Below are 12,522 nucleotides of genomic sequence, written 5' to 3' on the forward strand. Positions count from 1 at the left end.
AATGGATTACGAAAACACAGGTGGGCGTGGGAAGCCTTGCTGCTAAATTGATTGACAACGAGTATAGCCAATGAAAAGCATTGCCCCAAATAAACCGGAGTGGGTCTGCAGCAGCGCATGGTGAGTGGCAACGCGGTAAAAACAAGGAGCTGGTGGTTCAGCTTGATGAGCAGAGGATTTTAAACTAAATACAAAGGTAAACGCTAACTAATTGACGAGCAGAGGATTTTTGACAAAAAACAAAGGTAAACGCACTACTGTATACGGTACCAAATCACGTTGTCGCTGTGCAATGTCACGAATGTGGTAATGTAGTATTGTTCACTCAGCCATTTGAACTAGCTAACCTCCAGAATACAAGTTCTCAAGCAAATTAGTGGGTTAGTTAGCTAGCCAGCCAACTCAATTCTGGATAAACTAGTAGTTGTCTACAATGCAATATTGTATTAACTAACAGTAATTTAACATTGTAAATTTGGTATACAAAACATTACTTGTGCTTTGACTCGGTGTTTCGCTAGTCAGCTACAGTACAGTGACGTTATGTGCCACCACGACACGCTTTACAAAAAATAACAGTGCACGAGAGACTGGCGTAAGGTTACACAAAATCTCTGTTAATGGATTCCTTTTTGACTTTGGGTCCGTATGGTAATCGCAGTCAACTAGTGATTGCTTCTTCAAAGCAAACGTGACCGCTCATGAAGCAGAGCCTTGTATGCCATTATGGGTTGTCTTGAGTCGGAACCAAAGTCTTCAGATTCACTTTGTATAATTTTTTTTTCACCGAGATAATATTTGTTTTATATTGGATATTCAGTTTTCCCTCGTCGATAGTTATTAAATTAAGCATGCCATGACTGAATATTGTATATTCTGAATCAAGGATGGATGGAGAACCACACACACCTTAAAACAAAATCATAGGCATTAATATGGAATAGGTCCCCCTTTACTTCAACAGCCTCCACTCTAATGGGATGGCTGTCCACTCGATGTTGGAACATTGCAATGGGGACTTGCTTCCATTCAGCCACAAGAATTAGTGAGGTCGGGCACTGCTTTATTTTATTTATATATTTAACTAGGCAAGTCAGTTAAGACATTCTTATTTACAATGATGGCCAATGATGATGCTGGGCCGATGGTGTGCCGCCCTATGGGACTCACAATCACGGCCGGATGTGATACAGCTGATGTTGGGCGATTTAGGCCTGGCTCGCAGTTGCCGTACCAATTCATCCCAAATGTGTTCGATTGAGTTAAGTTCAGGGCTCTGTGCAGGCCAGTCAAGTTCTTCCACACCGATCTCAACAAACCATTTCTGTATGGACCTCGCTTTGTGCACTGGGGCATTGTCATGCTGAAACAGGAAAGGGCTTCCCACAAACTGTTGCCACAAAGTTGGAAGCACAGAATTGTCTAGAATGTCATTGCATGAATTAGCGTTAGGATTTCCCTATACTGAAACTAATGGGCCTAGCACGAACCATGAAAAACGTCCACAGACCATTATCCACCAAACTTTACATTTGGCACTATGCATTGGGACAGTTAGCGTTCTCCTGGCACCCGTCAAACCTAGATCCGGTAGGCCGTCTTTGTAAATAAGAATTTGTTCTTAACTGACTTAACATAGTTAAAGGTTAAATGTAAAAAAAAAAAAAATAAACATTGGTAAATTGTGATTCATCACTCCAGAGAACGCTTTTCCAATTGCGGTGAGCTTTACACCACTCCAGCATACGCTTGGCATTGCGCGTGGTGGTCTTAGGTTTGTGTGTGGCTGCTCAACCATGTGCTGACGTTGCTTCCAGGGGCAGTTTGGAGTGTTGCAACTAAGGACAGACTATTTCTACGCGCTTCAGCTCTCGGCGGTCCCATTCTGTGAGCTTGTTTGGCCTACCACTCCGCAGCTGAGCTGTTGTTTCTCCTATATGTTTCCACTTCACAGTAACAGAACTTACAGTGGACTTGAAAAGCCCTAGCAGGGCAGAAATATGAGGAACTAACTTGTTGGAAAGGTGCCACCCTATGATGGCGCCACATTGAATGTCACTGAGCTCTTCAGTAAGGCTGTTCTACTGCTAATGTTTGTCTATGGAGATTACATGGCTTTGTGCTTGATTTTATACACATGTCAGCAAAAGGTGTGGCAGAAGTAGCTGAATCCACCAATTTGAAGAGGTGTCCACATTTGTGTATAATGTATAGAGGTCGACCGATTTCAAGCCTTTTTGGACACCGATTATGGCCGATTACATTGCAATCCACGAGGAGACTGCGTTGCAGGCTGACCCTGTTACGACGTGAGTGCAGCGTCAAAAGGACCTTGTGGCTGCAAGGGGCTAAGATAAGTTGCTAGCTAGCATTAAACTTCGTAGAAAAAAAACTTTACAATTACAATCGCCTACTTCAACTTCGCAAACGGGTGATTTAACAAAAGCGCATTGCTGAAAAAAGCACCATCTTTGCACAAATGTTTGCCTAAACATCAATGCCTTTCTTAATATCAATACACAGACATATTTTTTTAAACCTGCATATTTAGTTAAAAGAAATGCATGTTAGTAGGCAATATTAACTAGGGAAATTATCACTTCTATTGAGTTCAGTGCAAGCGGAGTCAGGGTATTTGCAACAGTTTGGGCCGCCTGGCTCGTTGCAAACTGGGAATCAATTTGCCAGAATTTTACATAATTATGACATTGAAGGTTGTGCACTATTTAAATTTAAGGTTGCCACCCATTTGCTAAAATACGGAATGGTTCTCTATTTCACTGAAAGAATACACGTCTTGTTTTTGAAATTATAGTTTCTGGATTTGACCATATGAATGACTTAAGGCTCGTATTTCTGTGTGTTTATTATAATTACGTCTATGATTTCATAGAGCAGTCTGACTGAGCGGTGGTAGGCAGCAGCAGGCTTATAAGCATGAATTCAAACAGCACTTTCCTGCATTTGCAAGCAGCTCTTAGCAATGCATGAAGCACAGCGCTGTTTATGACTTCAAGCCTATCAACCCCCGAGATTAGGCTGACAATACTATAGTGCCTATAAAAACATACAATAGTCAAAGGTATATGAAGTACAAATGGTATAGAGAGAAATGGTCGAGTCATTATTCCAATAAAAACTACAACCTAAAACTTAACGGGGAATATTGAACCACCAGCTTTCATATGTTCTCATGTTCTGAGCAAGGAATTTAAACGTTACATGGCACATATTGCACTTTTACTTCTCCAACACGGTTATTTTAAACCAAATTGAACATGTTGCATTATTTATTTGAGACTAAATAGTTTTTATTTATGCATTATATTAAGTTAGAGTAAGTGTTAATTCAGTATTGTTGTCATTGTTTTATTTATATATATATAAAAAAGGGATATTAATTGGTATCTGCTTTTTTGGTCCTCCAATAATCGGTATCGGCATTGAAAAATCATAATTGGTCAACCTCTAAATTTCCAGTCAAACGTTTGGACACCTACACACCTTCCAAGGTTTATTTTTACTATTTTCTACATCGTAAAATAATAGTGAAGACCTCAAAACTACAAACTAACACATGGAATCATGGAGTAACCCCCCAAAAAATCTAAATATAATTGGGATTCTTCAATGTAGTAACCCTTTGCCTTGATGATTGCCAAAAGTGTGCAAAGCTTTCTCTCTAATGGCTTCATCAGGTAGTCAGCTGGGATGGTTTCAGTTAACAGGTGTGCCTTGTTAAAAGTTCATTTGTAGAATTGATTTAGTTCTTAATGCCTTTGAGAGCCTATCAGTTGTGTTGTGACAAGGTATGGGTGGTATACAGAAGAGAGCCCTATTTGGTAAAAGACCAAGTCCATATTATGGCAAGAACAGTTCAAATAAGCAAAGAGAAACAACAGTCCATCATTACTTTAAGACATGATGGTTAGTTCTTGAAATTTTCCAGATTGACTTTCAAAGTTTCTTCAAGTGCAGTTGCAAAAACCATCAAGCTCTGATGAAACTGGCTCTCATGAGGACCACCACAGGAAAGGAAGACCCAGAGTTCATTAGTTAACTGCACCTCAGATTGCATCCCAAATAAATGCTTCAGAGTTCAAGTAACAGACACATTTCAACTGTTCAGGATGAATCAGGCCTTCGCGGTTGAATTGCTGCAAAGAAACCACTACTAAAGGATACCAGTAATAAGAGACTTGCTTGGGCCAAGAAACACACGCAATGGACATTAGACCGGTGGACATCTGTCCTTTTGGTCTGATTAATCAAAATCTGAGATTTTTGGTTCCAACCGCTGTCTTTGCAAGACGCCGAGTAGGTGAACGGATGATCTCTGCATGTGTGGTTCCCACCGTGAACCATCGACAAAGAGTTCTGTTGTAACTAGCATGGCTACAACAACGTTCTGCAGCATTACGCCATCTAATCTGGTTTGCACTTAGTCCCACTATCATTTGTTTTTCCACAGGACAATGACTCAAAACACCTCCAGTCTATGTTTAAGGCTATTTGACCAAGAAGGAGGGTGATGGCGTGCTGCATCAGATGACCTAGTCGCCACAATCACCCGACCTCAACCCAATTGAGATGGCTTGGGATGTGTTGGACTGCAGAGTGAAGGAAAAGCAGCCAACAAGTGCTCAGCATATGCGGGAACTCCTTCAAGACTGTTGGAAAAGCATTTCAAGTGAAGCTGGTTGAGAGAATGCAGAGTGTGCAAAGGTTGTCTACTTTGAAAAATCTAACATTTGTGATTTAACCCTTTTGGTTACCACATGATTCCAAATGTTATTTCATAGTTTTGATGTCTTCACTGTTATTCTACAATGTAGAAAATAAAGAAAAACCTGTGTGTGTGAAACATCCCTTTTTCAGGACTCTGGATTTTTACAAATTATCTTTTGAAAAACAAAGAACTATACATGTCTTCATTGTAAAGGGTTTAAACACTGTTTCCCATGCTTGTTCAGTGAGCCATAAACAATTCATGAACATGCACCTGTGGAACGGTCTTTAAGAAACTAACAGCTTACAGACGAGGTCACAGTTATGAAAACGTAGGACACTAAAGAGGCCTTTCTACTGACTCTGTAAAACACCAAAAGAAAGATGCCCAGGGTTCCTGCTCATCTGTGTGAACGTGCCTTAGGCATGCTGCAAGAAGGCATGAGAACTGCAGACGTGGCCAGGGCAATAAATTGCAATGTCCGTACTGTGAGATGCCTAAGACAACGCGACAGGACGGACAGCTGATTGTCCTCGCAGTGGCAGACCACGTGTAACACCTGCACAGGATTGGTACATGAGGACCATTATACCTGCAGGACAGGTACAGGATGGCAACAACAACTGCCCGAGTTACACCAGGAACGCACAATCCCTCCATCAGTGCTCACACTGTCCCGCAATAGGCTGAGAGGCTGGAATTAGGGCTTGTAAGGAATGAGTGTTACACCGAGGCCTGTACTCTGGAGCAGGATCGAGGTGGAGGCTCCATCATTGTCTTGGGCGGTGTGTCACAACATCAACGGACTGAGCTTGTCAGTACAGGCAATCTCAATGCTGTGGGTTACAGGGAAGACATCATCCTCCCTCATGTGGTACCCTTCCTGCAGGCTCATCCTGACATGACCCTCCAGCATAACAATGCCACCACGCACAGAAATGCCCCCCCCCCCACACACACAGAAATGTCCAGGAACTTGCAGGTGCCTTGGTGGTAGAGTGGGGTAACATCTCTCAGCAAGAACTGGCAAATCTGGTGCAGTACCCCCCCCCCTCCACATTATTACATTTCTGTTAGTGAATCCTATGTGTTTACACATGTTAAGTTTGCTGAAAATAAATGCAATTGACAGTGATGGGACATAAAATGTATATACAAACCTGGATGCTTTTCTCTTTTTTTTTTCTTTTCTTGAGTAAGGGAGCTCCAAAATGCAGGCGTTTCAGCCTAGCTCAGTGCTTTCTGTGGTGGGGCAAGCCAGCGGAAAATACCGTGACTGGCTCAGTGTTCTGTCACTCATGGGGACACTACGTCATCGCCAAGTTGAAGGGTAGAGATCTAAAATTCTAGCCCCTTGGGTGCTGCCATAGTTACATTAGAAGTGCCCATCCAAGAAGGGCTCAAGGTCATTGACCACAGATAAAATTACCTAAAAGCTTTGAACATCATACTTTCTAAATCTTAGCTAGCAGTCATCATACACACAAACTGTTGCGTGTGGAAAACACAGCAGCATTGCGGTTCTTGACACACTCAAACTGGTGCGCCAGGCACCTACTACCATACCCCGTTCACAGGCACGTAAATATTTTGTTTTGCCAATTCACCCTCTGAATGGCACACATACAATTGAAACATGGAGTGTGTATCAAGGCTTAAACATCCTTATTTAACCTGTCCTCCCCTTCATCTACTCTGATGGAAGTAGATTTAACAGGTGTCTTCAATAAGGGATCAAAGCGTTCACCTGGTCAGTCTGTCATGGAAAGAGCTGGTGTTCCTGTTTTGTGCACTCAGTGTACATCTACTATAGCATTATAAAATCATATTGTGTGCTATAAGCCTATACATAAATGCATATGATGCTGTATGTTATTCAAGCTTAGCCTACTGTCGTATTCATGTCACTACGCAGTCATCCTCGTTGATAGCTTATTTCTGGCATGTTAACATTTAGCGCTGTACCTTTAGAGCAATGGAGGCCTATATGCCTTTTCTGGATGGGGTGTTGGGGGCCAGGGTGAAGTCACACTGACTCATTGGTTAAAAGATGCAATTATAGAAGTCCTCTATTTTAAGCAAGTAAATATATTTTGAAGTTAGCCTGCACACAATGTTCATGTAGCTAACTCAAGTGATCTGCCAAGGTAATATTAGCATAACAGCTAAACTGGGAATTGATCAGACTTACCAGTGATGAAATGATTGGAGCAGACCCTAGGTCATCCTCCAGATCTTGATGGGCAAAACCATTTTTTTCTTCTCTTTTCTGACAGGTCTTGAGTCATATCTCCTTGGTGTTTCAGCCTTGTTAGAGCAGCCACATACTGCACAGAAATTGACTGGCAATGGCTCAACTAGTTTTAGGCATTTTTATCATGCAGCTTGGGTTAATCACTGTGTCAATAATTGATGCAGTGGTCTTCCAACATATCCGCCAGGAGGTGTCGTACGTCAACTGGCAACCGTCTGTTTGTCAATCCAGATATGAGAGCCGATTGGTTCCAGGTGAAGACTGTCTTCTTACAGAAATGCAGGGAGCATAACTGTCACTGGGTAGTGAGTGAGTGAGGGGTTAAAATGAATGGGTGGGTTTACTTATATACAGTTGAAGTCAGATGTTTACATACTCCTTAGCCAAATGCATTTCAACTCAGCTTTTCACAATTCCTGACATTTAATCTGAGTAAAAATTCCCTGATTTAGGTCAGTTAGGATCACCACTTTATTTTAAGAATGTGAAATGTCAGAATAATCGTAGAGAATTATTTCTTTCATCACATTCCCAGTAGGTCAGAAGTTTACATGCGCTCAATTAGTATTTGGTAGCATTGCCTTTAAATTGTTTAATTTATCTCAAATGTTTCGGGTAGCCTTCCACAAGCTTCCCACAATAAGTTGGGTGCATTTTGGCCCATTCCTCCTGACAGAGCTGGTGTAACTGTGTCAGGTTTGTAGACCTCCTTCCTTGCACACGCTTTTTCAGATCTGCCCACAAATTTTCTATAGGCTTGAGGTCAGGGCTTTGTGATGGCCACTCCAATACCTTGACGTTGTTGTCCTTAAGCCATTTTCCCACAACTTTGGAAGTGTGCTTGGGGTCATTGTCCATTTGGAAGACCCATTTTCAACCAAGCTTTAACTTCCTGATGTAGCTTCAATATATCCACATGATGCCATCTATTTTGTGAAGTGCACTAAGCCCTCCTGCAGCAAAGCACCCCCACAACATGATGCTGCCACCCCCTTGCTTCACGGTTGGGATGGTGTTCTTCGGCTTGCAAGCCTCCCCTTTTCCTTCCAAACACAACGATGGTCATTATGGCCAAACAGTTCCATTTTTGTTTCATCAGACCAGAGGATATTTCTCCAAAAAGTACAATCTTTGTCCCCATGTGCAGTTGCAAACCGTAGTCTGGCTTTTTGATGGCGGTTTTGGAGCAGTGGCTTCTTCCTTGCTGAGCGGCCTTTCAGCTTATGTCTATATAGGACTCGTTTTGCTGTGGATATAGATACGTTGTACCTGTTTCCTCCATGTTCACAAGGTCCTTTGCTGCTGTTCTGGGATTTATTTACACTTTTCGCACCAAAGTACGTTCATCTCTAGGGGACAACACGTCTCCTTCCTGAGCGGTATGACTGCTGTGTGGTCCCATGGTGTTTATACTTGCGTACTACTGTTTGTACAGATGAACATGGTACCTTCAGACATTTGGAAATTGCTCCCAAGGATGAAGCAGACTTGTGGAGGTCTACAATTTTTTTTTTTTCTGAGGTCTTGGCTGATATCTTTTGATTTTCCCATGATGTCAAGCAAAGAGGCACAGAGTTTGAAGGGAGGCCTTGAAATACATCCACAGGTACACCTGTAATTTAATCAAATGATGTATGTAAATTAGCCTATCAGAAGCTTCTAAAGCCATGACACAATTTTCTGGAATGTTCCAAGCTGTTTAAAGGCACAGTCAACTTAGTGTATGTAAACTACTGACACACTGGAATTGTGAAACAGTGAATTGATCTGTCTGTAAACAATTGTTGGAAGAATGACTTGTCATGCACAAAGTAGATGTCCTAACTGACTTGCCAAAACTATAGTTAATAATATCCTCTTATGGCTGCGATCCCTGTACAGGGATCAACATCAGGGGAAATTTCAGAGTGACAACTAAAAATACAACATTGTAACATTAAACATTCATTAAAATGCAAGTGTCTTACATCCTTCAAAAGATTAGTCTTGGTAATCAAACTACGTTTTCCGATTTTAAAATAGCTATTACAGAGAACAAATACCATGCTTTTGTTTAAGAAGAGCAATTAACAACAAACATTTTCCGCCATGACAGTTTTTACATATTCACATCTGAAGGTAAAATTATGACTTACATTCTGATATCTTGCTCTTATCTCTTCCTGAGGGTCCCAGTGATTAAATAAAGTGCCGTTTTCTTTGATAAAATCCATTTTTATAGCCTAAATCGAAACATTTTGTAAACCGTTTGTGCCGTGAATTCCATCTCTATCAAATTTTTTTTATGGAGCATTCGACGCAATTACACACCGTAAACAATCGTTTATCTAGTCATGGTTGGTTTCAGTGCATTCCTCTGGATGTTTGCAACACAGCCAAACGCCATTGTTTTTATTTTGCGGGGAGTATTGACCGAAGTGAACTGATTTGAAGACAACGAGCAATTACTTCTTTGCGCACCAATAATTTCAGCGACGCTTCATTGATTGACTATTTCTGCCCAATGACCACTGATCTTCTTGAAATCTAGCTGGGTAGATAGCCAATGAGCTGAGGTAAACGGCAGTATGTAATGGTTTTGGGTTGGACCACCATTCCTTGTTTGTAAATGCACACGTAAGGAACTCCACTCTCGCATTGACTATCAGAGGAGTTGCTGTGACGCTTGTTACGCGCAGCAGTATTTCGGAAAGTTGTATTTTCAACGATTTCATTGAATATATCATGGCGAATAAATCAGGAAAAGCGAAGTGAAAGTGATTTTTTTTTTTTTTTTGGTTTGAGGAATCTTTGAGTGTTATGATTCAAACAGGAACTGAGGAGCTGTTTCTGCAAGGACAGGAAGTACTTCTGGAAGGGTAAGTGCTAATGCCGTTTTATGAAATGTGTATATATATTTTGCAATGGTGTGTGTGTGTGTGTGTATTAGATTCCATGTCAGATATACACTGCTCAAAAAAATAAAGGGAACACTTAAACAACACAATGTAACTCCAAGGCAATCACACTTCTGTGAAATCAAACTGTCCACTTAGGAAGCAACACTGATTGACAATACATTTCACATGCTGTTGTGCAAATGGAATAGACAACAGGTGGAAATTATAGGCAATTAGCAAGACACCCCCAATAAAGGAGTGGTTCTGCAGGTGATAACCACAGACCACTTCTCAGTTCCTATGGTTCCTGGCTGATGTTTTGGTCACTTTTGAATGCTGGCGGTGCTTTCACTCTAGTGGTAGCATAAGACGGAGTCTACAACCCACACAAGTGGCTCAGGTAGTGCAGCTCATCCAGGATGGTACATCAATGCGAGCTGTGGCAAGAAGGTTTGCTGTGTCTGTCAGCGTAGTGTCCAGAGCATGGAGGCGCTACCAGGAGACAGGCCAGTACATCAGGAGACGTGGAGGAGGCCGTAGGAGGGCAACAACCCAGCAGCAGGACCGCTACCTCCGCCTTTGTGCTAGGAGGAGCACTGCCAGAGTCCTGCAAAATGACCTCCAGCAGGCCACAAATGTGCATGTGTCTTCTCAAATGGTCAGAAACAGACTCCATGAGGGTGGTATGAGGGCCCGACATCCACAGGTGGGGGTTGTGCTTACAGCCGAACACCGTGCAGGACGTTTGGCATTTGCCAGAGAACACCAAGATTGGCAAATTCGCCACTGGCGCCCTGTGCTCTTCACAGATGAAAGCAGGTTCACACTGAGCACATGTGACAGAGTCTGGAGATGCCGTGGAGAACGTTCTGCTGCCTGCAACATCCTCCAGCATGACTGGTTTGGCGGTGGGTCAGTCATGGTGTTGGGTGGCATTTCTTTGGGGGACCGCACAGCCCTCCATGTGCTCGCCAGAGGTAGCCTGACTGCCATTAGGTTCCGAGATGAGATCCTCAGACCCCTTGTGAGAACATATGCTGGTGCGGTTGGCCCTGGGTTCCTCCTAATGCTAGACCTCATGTGGCTGGAGTGTGTCAGCAGTTCCTGCAACAGGAAGGCATTGATGTTATGGACTGGCCCGCCCGTTCCCCAGACCTGAATCCAATTGAGCACATCTGGGACATTGTGTCTCGCTCCATCCAGCACCACAGACTGTCCAGGAGTTGGTGGATGCTTTAGTCCAGGTCTGGGAGGAATTCCCTCAGGAGACCATCCGCCACCTCATCAGGAGCATGCCCAGGCGTTGTAGGGAGATCATACAGGCATGTGGAGGCCACACACACTACTGAGCCTCATTTTGACTTGTTTTAAGGACATTACATAAAAGTTGGATCAGCCTGTAGTGTGGTTTTCCACTTTAATTTTGAGTGTGACTCCAAATCCAGAACTCCATGGGTTGATAAATTTGATTTCCATTGATAATTGTTGTGCGGTTTTGTTGTCAGCACATTCAACTATGTAAAGAAAAGTATTTAATAAGAATATTTCATTCATTCAGATCTAGGATGTGTTATTTTAGTGTTCCCTTTATTTTTTTGAGCAGTGTATTTTTAAACCTGCATATTTAGCTAAAAGAAAGGTTAGCAGGCAATATTAACCAGGTGAAATTGTGTCACTTCTCTTGGGGTCATTGCACGCAAAGTCAGGGTACATGCAACAGTTTGGGCCTCCTGGCTCATTGCGAACTAATTTGCCAGAATTTTACGTAATTATGACATAACATTGAAGGTCGTGCAATGTAACCGCAATATTTAGACTTAGGGATGCCACCCGTTAGATAAAATACAGAATGGTTCCGTATTTCACTGAAAGAATAAACAATTTGTTTTCGAAATTATAGTTTCCAGATTCGACCATATTAATGACCTAATGCTCGTATTGCTGTGTGTAATCAAGTCTATGATTTGATAGAGCAGTCTGACTGAGCAATGATAGGCAGCAGCAGGCTCATAAGCGTTCATTCAAATAGCACTTTCCTGCGTTTTGCCAGCAGCTCTTCGCAATGCTTCAAGCATTGCACTGTTTATGACTTCAAGCCTATCAACTCGAGATTACGCTGGTGTAACCGATGTGAAATGGCTAGCTAGTTAGCGGGGTGCGTGCTAATAGCGTTTCAAACATCACTCGCTCTGAGACTTGGAGTAGTTCTTCCCCTTGCTCTGCATGGGTAATGCTGCTTCGAGGGTGGCTGTTGTCAATGTGTTCCTGGTTCGAGCCCAGGTAGCGGCGAGGAGAGGGACGGAAGCTATACTGTTACACTGGCAATACTAAAGTGCCTATAAGAATATCCAATAGTCAACGGTGTATGAAATACAAATCGTTTAGAGAGAAATAGTCCTATAATAACTACAACCTAAAACTTCTTACCTGGGAAAATTGAAGACTCATGTTAAAAGGAACCAACAGGAGGAAAATGGTGCCGTAGAGAGAACAGTGTTTCAGTGAGCTCTCGTGGCATTCGTAAATGTATATTTTTACATTAATCTCCTAGCTTGAAAAAGTGGTAGAATTGGCTAAATAAGTTACCACATAATGAGTCTTGACGACTATTTCGCAAAAATCTCCGACAACATGCCCAACAGAACTACTAAGAAGTCGAC

The 12,522-nt window shown here is 42.3% G+C and overlaps 1 protein-coding gene across 8 annotated transcripts in view; it reads left to right on the forward strand.

Moving 5' to 3' along the window:
* Window positions 1–78: 78 nt before the first annotated feature.
* kcnab2a (potassium voltage-gated channel, shaker-related subfamily, beta member 2 a) overlaps window positions 79–12,522 on the forward strand; it is a 120,986-nt gene continuing 108,542 nt past the window's right edge. For 2 of the 8 annotated variants that reach the window (XM_021569435.2, XM_021569439.2), the window contains exon 1: window positions 79–196. The gene's annotated coding sequence lies outside the window, so the exon portion shown is untranslated. Of the gene's footprint in view, window positions 246–9,795; window positions 9,842–12,522 lie in introns of all 8 variants that reach the window. The other 6 variants (XM_036950479.1, XM_036950478.1, XM_036950480.1 and 3 more) reach the window with 6 other exon arrangements.

The sequence above is a fragment of the Oncorhynchus mykiss genome, chromosome 17 (genome assembly GCF_013265735.2).
Source record: "Oncorhynchus mykiss isolate Arlee chromosome 17, USDA_OmykA_1.1, whole genome shotgun sequence".
NCBI classification, from domain to species: Eukaryota; Metazoa; Chordata; class Actinopteri; order Salmoniformes; family Salmonidae; genus Oncorhynchus; species Oncorhynchus mykiss.